Source organism: Hippocampus comes, unplaced genomic scaffold (genome assembly GCF_001891065.2).
Source record: "Hippocampus comes isolate QL1 unplaced genomic scaffold, H_comes_QL1_v1.1 scaffold617, whole genome shotgun sequence".
Classification (NCBI taxonomy): Eukaryota; Metazoa; Chordata; class Actinopteri; order Syngnathiformes; family Syngnathidae; genus Hippocampus; species Hippocampus comes.
The window spans coordinates 1-6,038 of NW_017806081.1; the positions used below are offsets into that span (position 1 = coordinate 1).

The 6,038-nt window shown below is 44.5% G+C and overlaps 2 long non-coding RNA genes and 6 other non-coding genes across 8 annotated transcripts; all 8 read left to right on the forward strand.

Annotated features, from left to right (window-relative positions):
- The first annotated feature begins 2,103 nt into the window (after window positions 1–2,103).
- On the forward strand, window positions 2,104–3,920 carry LOC109530801 (uncharacterized). The gene is made up of 2 exons (XR_002171067.1): window positions 2,104–2,206; window positions 3,616–3,920. It is a non-coding gene; the product is annotated as an uncharacterized LOC109530801 (long non-coding RNA).
- trnai-uau (transfer RNA isoleucine (anticodon UAU)) lies at window positions 2,626–2,698 on the forward strand. Its single transcript has one exon. It is a non-coding gene; the product is annotated as a tRNA-Ile (tRNA).
- On the forward strand, window positions 2,883–2,955 carry trnam-cau (transfer RNA methionine (anticodon CAU)). Its single transcript has one exon. It is a non-coding gene; the product is annotated as a tRNA-Met (tRNA).
- On the forward strand, window positions 3,598–3,670 carry trnam-cau (transfer RNA methionine (anticodon CAU)). The gene has a single exon. It is a non-coding gene; the product is annotated as a tRNA-Met (tRNA).
- Window positions 3,822–3,894, forward strand: trnam-cau (transfer RNA methionine (anticodon CAU)). Its single transcript has one exon. It is a non-coding gene; the product is annotated as a tRNA-Met (tRNA).
- Window positions 3,921–4,053: 133 nt separating the features above from the next.
- LOC109530802 (uncharacterized) lies at window positions 4,054–4,804 on the forward strand. Its single transcript, XR_002171068.1, has 2 exons — window positions 4,054–4,306; window positions 4,528–4,804. It is a non-coding gene; the product is annotated as an uncharacterized LOC109530802 (long non-coding RNA).
- trnam-cau (transfer RNA methionine (anticodon CAU)) lies at window positions 4,262–4,334 on the forward strand. The gene has a single exon. It is a non-coding gene; the product is annotated as a tRNA-Met (tRNA).
- trnam-cau (transfer RNA methionine (anticodon CAU)) lies at window positions 4,483–4,555 on the forward strand. The gene has a single exon. It is a non-coding gene; the product is annotated as a tRNA-Met (tRNA).
- Window positions 4,805–6,038: the final 1,234 nt, after the last annotated feature.

Below are 6,038 nucleotides of genomic sequence, written 5' to 3' on the forward strand. Positions count from 1 at the left end.
CATGTTGTTCGACTTCAGAGTGCAGAGGTCATGGGTTCTATTCCAGCTTTGGCCTTCCTGTGTGACGTTTGCATGTTCTCCCTGTGCTTGTGTGGGTTTTCTCCGGGTACTGCGGTTTCCTCCCACATTCCTAAAACATACACAGCAGGTTAACGGAACACTCTAAATTGTCCCTTGGCGTGTTTGTGAGCACGACTGGTTGTTCGTCTGTGTGCCCTGCGATTGGCTGATAACCAGTTCAGGGTGTACCCAGCCTACTGCCTGAAGACAGCTGGGATTGGCTCCAGCACGCCCGCAACCCTTGTGAGGATAAGCGGATTAGAAAATGGATGTTTGTGACCATTTTGACAAATTTTTGAAGGCTTACAGAAAATTGAGTTTTGTAGCTATACAAGCAAGCCTTAACCCTCTTCTTTCATCAGGAAAAAAAATAAAATTCTACCTTTTACCATTGTTTAGCAGACAGCAGTTGAACATTGGTAGGTTTCTTGAAAATACTAATTTCCCCCAAAAATTCAGAGAAAAAGAGCTTTTTGTGAAAGGATGAATTTCAAGCAGAAGGTGCAATTTTTTTGCAATTGTGATACCTCAAATATCTAAACAAATTTAAAATGTTTCCAACTAAGTAACATAAACAACACAAAAAAATTTCGTTGCAAAATAACAGTTTGTTGCAAAAAAAAAAACAACAAAACACTGCACTGATGCATGAACTCTGCATGAACTTTTCATGAACGTTGAACTTTATTCATGTTTTCACCACAACACTGCTTTCGAACACCACATCGCCATCCATGTTGGATCGCTGTACTGTATACACACACACACTTACACAACGTGCGGCCCAAGATCTGACCAAAGTCACTGCTGCCATTTAGTGGTGCCTTATTATACTGAAATAATTCCCAAAGCCTTGATACTTACTGAGGAGCAGCGCGAAGCCTATTTATTTATATTTAGTAACAAAACACCAATAACGTAATTTTACATTTTGGTGTCAAATGAGTTAAGAATAAGGGGGAAATGTGGCCGGAAAAGGTATACAAGTGACATGAATGATTGTTATAATGGTGAGTCAGAAATCTTTGGGTGCTTCATAAGGAGTGGACTGAGGCTGGTGTCAATCCATCAAGAACCACCACACACAGATGTCGACACGACATGGGCGACAGCGAAAGAATTCAACATGCCATGCTGCTCCTTAACCAAAAGCAACATCAGAAGCATCTGTGCTAATAAGAAAAAGTACGATGTATGTTGGCAAGTGGTGGCAAATCCTCTTTTCAGAAGAAAGTATGCTTTCATTTGAAAATCAAGGTCCCAGAGCACATGTGCCCAAGTCTGGTCCTTGAGATCCCCTGTCCAGCTTGTTTTAGTTGTGTGTTGGGGGAGACATCTAAAACAGCATGGACAGGGGCTCTCAAGGACCAGATGAAGAAAGCCCTGTACCAGAGTCTGAAAAAATACTGTGACAGCACAAAAGTCAACCTGCTTAAATGCAAGAGAGTGAGAGTTTGAAAAACTGGGTGATGGTAAATTTTCCATTGTTCTCAGCAAATGTCTTCTTCGCTCATATATGCAGCCCGACAGAGTCAATTTTTTGACGATCCGTCGCTGTGTGTTCAGGCAGCTGCTTGGTGTGTCTTTCATCAGACTTGGTTTTAGGGGGAAAAGTGATTTAAAAACTTTGTGGTCTCAACTGGCGTGGAATTGAGCCTTCCCGCCTTTTAGTCGTCACCTTTCATTGCCATGCGGCCTTGTTAGTGCAGTCGATAGAGCGTCAGTCTCATAATCTGAAGGTCATGAGTTGATTCCTCATACGGGGTATAGCAGTCTTTTCCCAAACCTCTTCAGTTAAAATTGGTTTTCGCCACTTGAACATGCGTCTGGCCCATTGAGTCAATTCTCCGCTTGTTCCCTTCTCTTTATCCATATTGCCTTACATTCGTTACTTGTGCTAGCATGCGGCCTCGTTATCGCAGTTGGTAGCGCGTCAGTCTCATAAGATGCAGGTTATGAGTTCAACCCTCATACGGGGCATGGCAGGCTTTTCCCAAACCTGTTCAGTTAAAATTGGCATTCGCCACTTTGACATGAACATGCGTCTGGCCCATTGAGTCGATTCTGTGCGCGGTCCCTTCTCCTTCATCCATATCTCCTTAGGTTCATTACTTTTGCTAATCATGTGGCCTCGTTAGCTCAGTAGGTAGCGTGTCAGTCTTATACTCTGAAGGTCATGAGTTCAACCCTCACGCGGGGCATGGCAGTCTTTTCCCAAACCTCTTCAGTTAAAATTGTTTTTCGCCACTTGAACACGAACACGCGTCTGGCGCATTGAGTCAGTTCTCCGCTTTACCTTCTCCTTCATCCATATCGCTTCACATTCATTACTTTTGCAAGCATGAGGCCTTGTTAGCGCAGTAGGTAGCGCGTCAGTCTCATAATCTGAAGGTCATAAATTCAGTCCTCATACAGGACATGGTAGTCTTTTCCCAAACCTGTTCAGTTAAAATTGTTATTCGCCACTTGGACATGAACACACATCTGGCCCATTGGGTCAATTCTGCGCTTGACTTTCCCTCCTCCTTCATATCGCCTTACATTCGTTACTGTTATGAACATGTGGCCTCGTTAGCGCAGTAGGTAGCACGTCAGTCTTATAATCTGAAGGTCGTGAGTTCAACCCTCATACTAGGCATGGCAGTCTTTTCCCAAACCTCTTCAGTTGAAATTGTTTTTCACCACTTGTACACGAACATGCGTCTGGCGCATTGAGTCAATTCTCCACTTGTTCCCTTCTCCTTCATCCATATATCCTGATATTCGTTACTTGTGCTAGCCATGCGGCCTCGCTGATATTCGTTACTTGTGCTAGCCATGCAGCCTCGTTAGCGCAGGAGGTAGCGTGTCAGTCTCATAATCTGAAGGTCATGAGTTCAACCCTCATACGGGGCATGCGGATCTTTTCCCAAACCTCTTCAATGAAAAATGTTTTTCGCCACTTGGACATGAACATGCGTCTGACCCATTGAGTCAATTCTCCACTTGGCGTTCCCTTCTCCTTCATCCATATTGCCTTACATTCGTTACTTGTATGAGCCATGCGGCCTCGTTATTGCAGTTGGTAGCGCGTCAGTCTCATAAGATCCAGGTTATGAGTTCAACCCTCATATGGGGCATGGCAGTCTTTTCCCAAACCTCTTCTGTTGAAATTGGTTTTCACCACTTGTACACAAACACACGTCTGGCCCATCGAGTCACTTCTCCACTTCCACTTGGACATGAACACACGTCTGGCCCATCGAGTCACTTCTCCACTTTCCCTTCTTCTTCATCCATATCGCTTCACATTCATTACTTTTGCAAGCATGAGGCCTTGTTAGCGCAGTAGGTAGCGCGTCAGTCTCATAATCTGAAGGTCATGAGTTCAACCCTCATACAGAGCATGGAGGTCTTTTCCCAAACCTCTTCAATGAAAAATGTTTTTCTCCAATTGGACATGAACATGCGTCTGACCCATTGTGTCAATTCTCCACTTGGCGTTCCCTTCTCCTTCATCAATATTGCCTTACGTTCGCTACTTGTGTTAGGCATGCGGCCTTGTTAGCGCAGTAGGTAGCGCGTCAGTCTCATAATCTGAAGGTCATGAGTTCAACCCTCATACGGGGCATGGCACTCTTTTCCCAAACCTCTTCAGTCAAAATTGGTTTTCGCCACTTGGACATGAACATGCGTCTGGCCCATTGAGTCAATTCTCCACTTGGCGTTCCCTTCTCCTTCATCAATATTGCCTTACGTTCGCTACTTGTGTTAGGCATGCGGCCTTGTTAGCGCAGTAGGTAGCGCGTCAGTCTCATAATCTGAAGGTCATGAGTTCAATCCTCATATGGGGCATGGCACTCTTTTCCCAAACCTGTTCAGTTAAAATTGTTATTCGCCACTTGGACATGAACACACATCTGGCCCATTGGGTCAATTCTGCGCTTGACTTTCCCTCCTCCTTCATATCGCCTTACATTCGTTACTGCTATGAACATGTGGCCTCGTTAGCACACTAGGTAGCACGTCAGACTCATAATCTGAAGGTTGTGAGTTCAACCCTCATACGGGGCATGGCAGTCTTTTCCCAAACCTCTTCAGTTGAAATTGGTTTTCACCACTTGTACACAAACACGCGTCTGGCGCATTGAGTCAATTCTCCACTTGTTCCCTTCTCCTTCATCCATCTTGCCTGATATTCGTTACTTGTGCTATCCATGCGGCCTCGTTAGCGCAGTAGGTAGCGCGTCAGTCTCATAATCTGAAGGTCGTGAGTTCAACCCTCATACGGGGCATGGCGGTCTTTTCCCAAACCTCTTCAGTTGAAATTGGTTTTCACCACTCGTACACGAAGACGCGTCTGGAGCATTGAGTCAATTCTCCACTTGCTCCCTTCTCCTTCATCCATATTGCCTTATATTCGTTACTTGTGTTAGCCATCCGGCCTCGTTAGCGCAGTAGGTAGCGCGTCAGTCTCATAATCTGAAGGTCATGAGTTCAACCCTCATACGGGGCATGGCACTCTTTTCCCAAACCTCTTCAATGAAAATGTTTTTCGCCACTTGGACATGAACATGCGTCTGACCCATTGAGTCAATTCTCCACTTGGCGTTCCCTTCTCCTTCATCCATATTGCCTTGCATTCGTTACTTGCGTTAGGCATGCGGCCTCGTTAGCGCAGTAGGTAGCGCGTCAGTCTCATAATCTGAACGTCGTGAGTTCAACCCTCATATGGGGCATGGCACTCTTTTCCCAAACCTGTTCAGTTAAAATTGTTATTCGCCACTTGGACATGAACACACATCTGGCCCATTGGGTCAATTCTGCGCTTGACTTTCCCTCCTCCTTCATATCGCCTTACATTCGTTACTGCTATGAACATGTGCCCTCGTTAGCACAGTAGGTAGCACGTCAGACTCATAATCTGAAGGCCGTGAGTTCAACCCTCATACGGGGCATGGCAGTCTTTTCCCAAACCTCTTCAGTTGAAATTGGTTTTCACCACTTGTACACGAACACGCGTCTGGCGCATTGAGTCAATTCTCCACTACTTTCCACTTCTCCTTCATCCATATCGATATGCCTTACATTCGTTACTTTTGCTAACCATGTGGCCTCGTTTGCGCAATTGGTATCGTGTCAGTCTCATAATCTGAAGGTCATAAATTCAATTCTCATACGGTGCATGAATGCCTTTTAGCAAACCTCACTTCAAATTGTTTTTTCAAAATGTACATTAACACACCAACGGCCGATTTTGTAGATTCTCCACTTGACTTTCCCTTCTTCTACATCCGTTTCTTTAACAAAGGATTGTCAGAGTGTGACGATCTGGTATCAGTCACTCAGTTTTCTTGGGAAATATTGTTTTTGTCATATTAGCAGCCTGACAAAGTCTAAATTTCGACAACTTGCCTATGTGCTTTCAGGCTGATGTTTTTAAGTCTTTTTTTTTTTTTAAAAGAAACCACCTTCATTATCGCAGTAAACCTGATTTAACCGAGCCCTGGTGTCTAATTGACCCTTATCGCCTTTCATTCATTACTTTTTGCTGTCCATGTGGCCTCGTTAGTGGCGATGGCAGCGTGTCAGTCTCATAATCTGAAGGCCATGAGTTCAACCCTCATACGGGGCGTGGCAGTCTTTGCCAATGTGCTTTTAAACTGATGTTTTCAAGTTGTTGTTTTTTTAATGAAACAATCTTCACTGTGGCGGTAAACCTGCCATTCAAAAAATGTGAGCCTTGGTTTTGAATTGAGCATTCTCATCTTTCATTCGCTAATTTTACCGTCACTTCGGCCTCATTTACGCAGTAGTTCGCTCGTCAGATTTGTATTCTGAAGGTCATGACTTCAACCCTCATTTCTCGGGGCATCGCTGTTTTTTGCAGTTAAAATTGGTTTCAGCCGAGTGTACATCAACCCTTGAAAACTTCATTCAGTTGATTCTCAGCTTTGTTTTCGTACCTCCTGTATACCTACCTTAAACACAGGATAGTG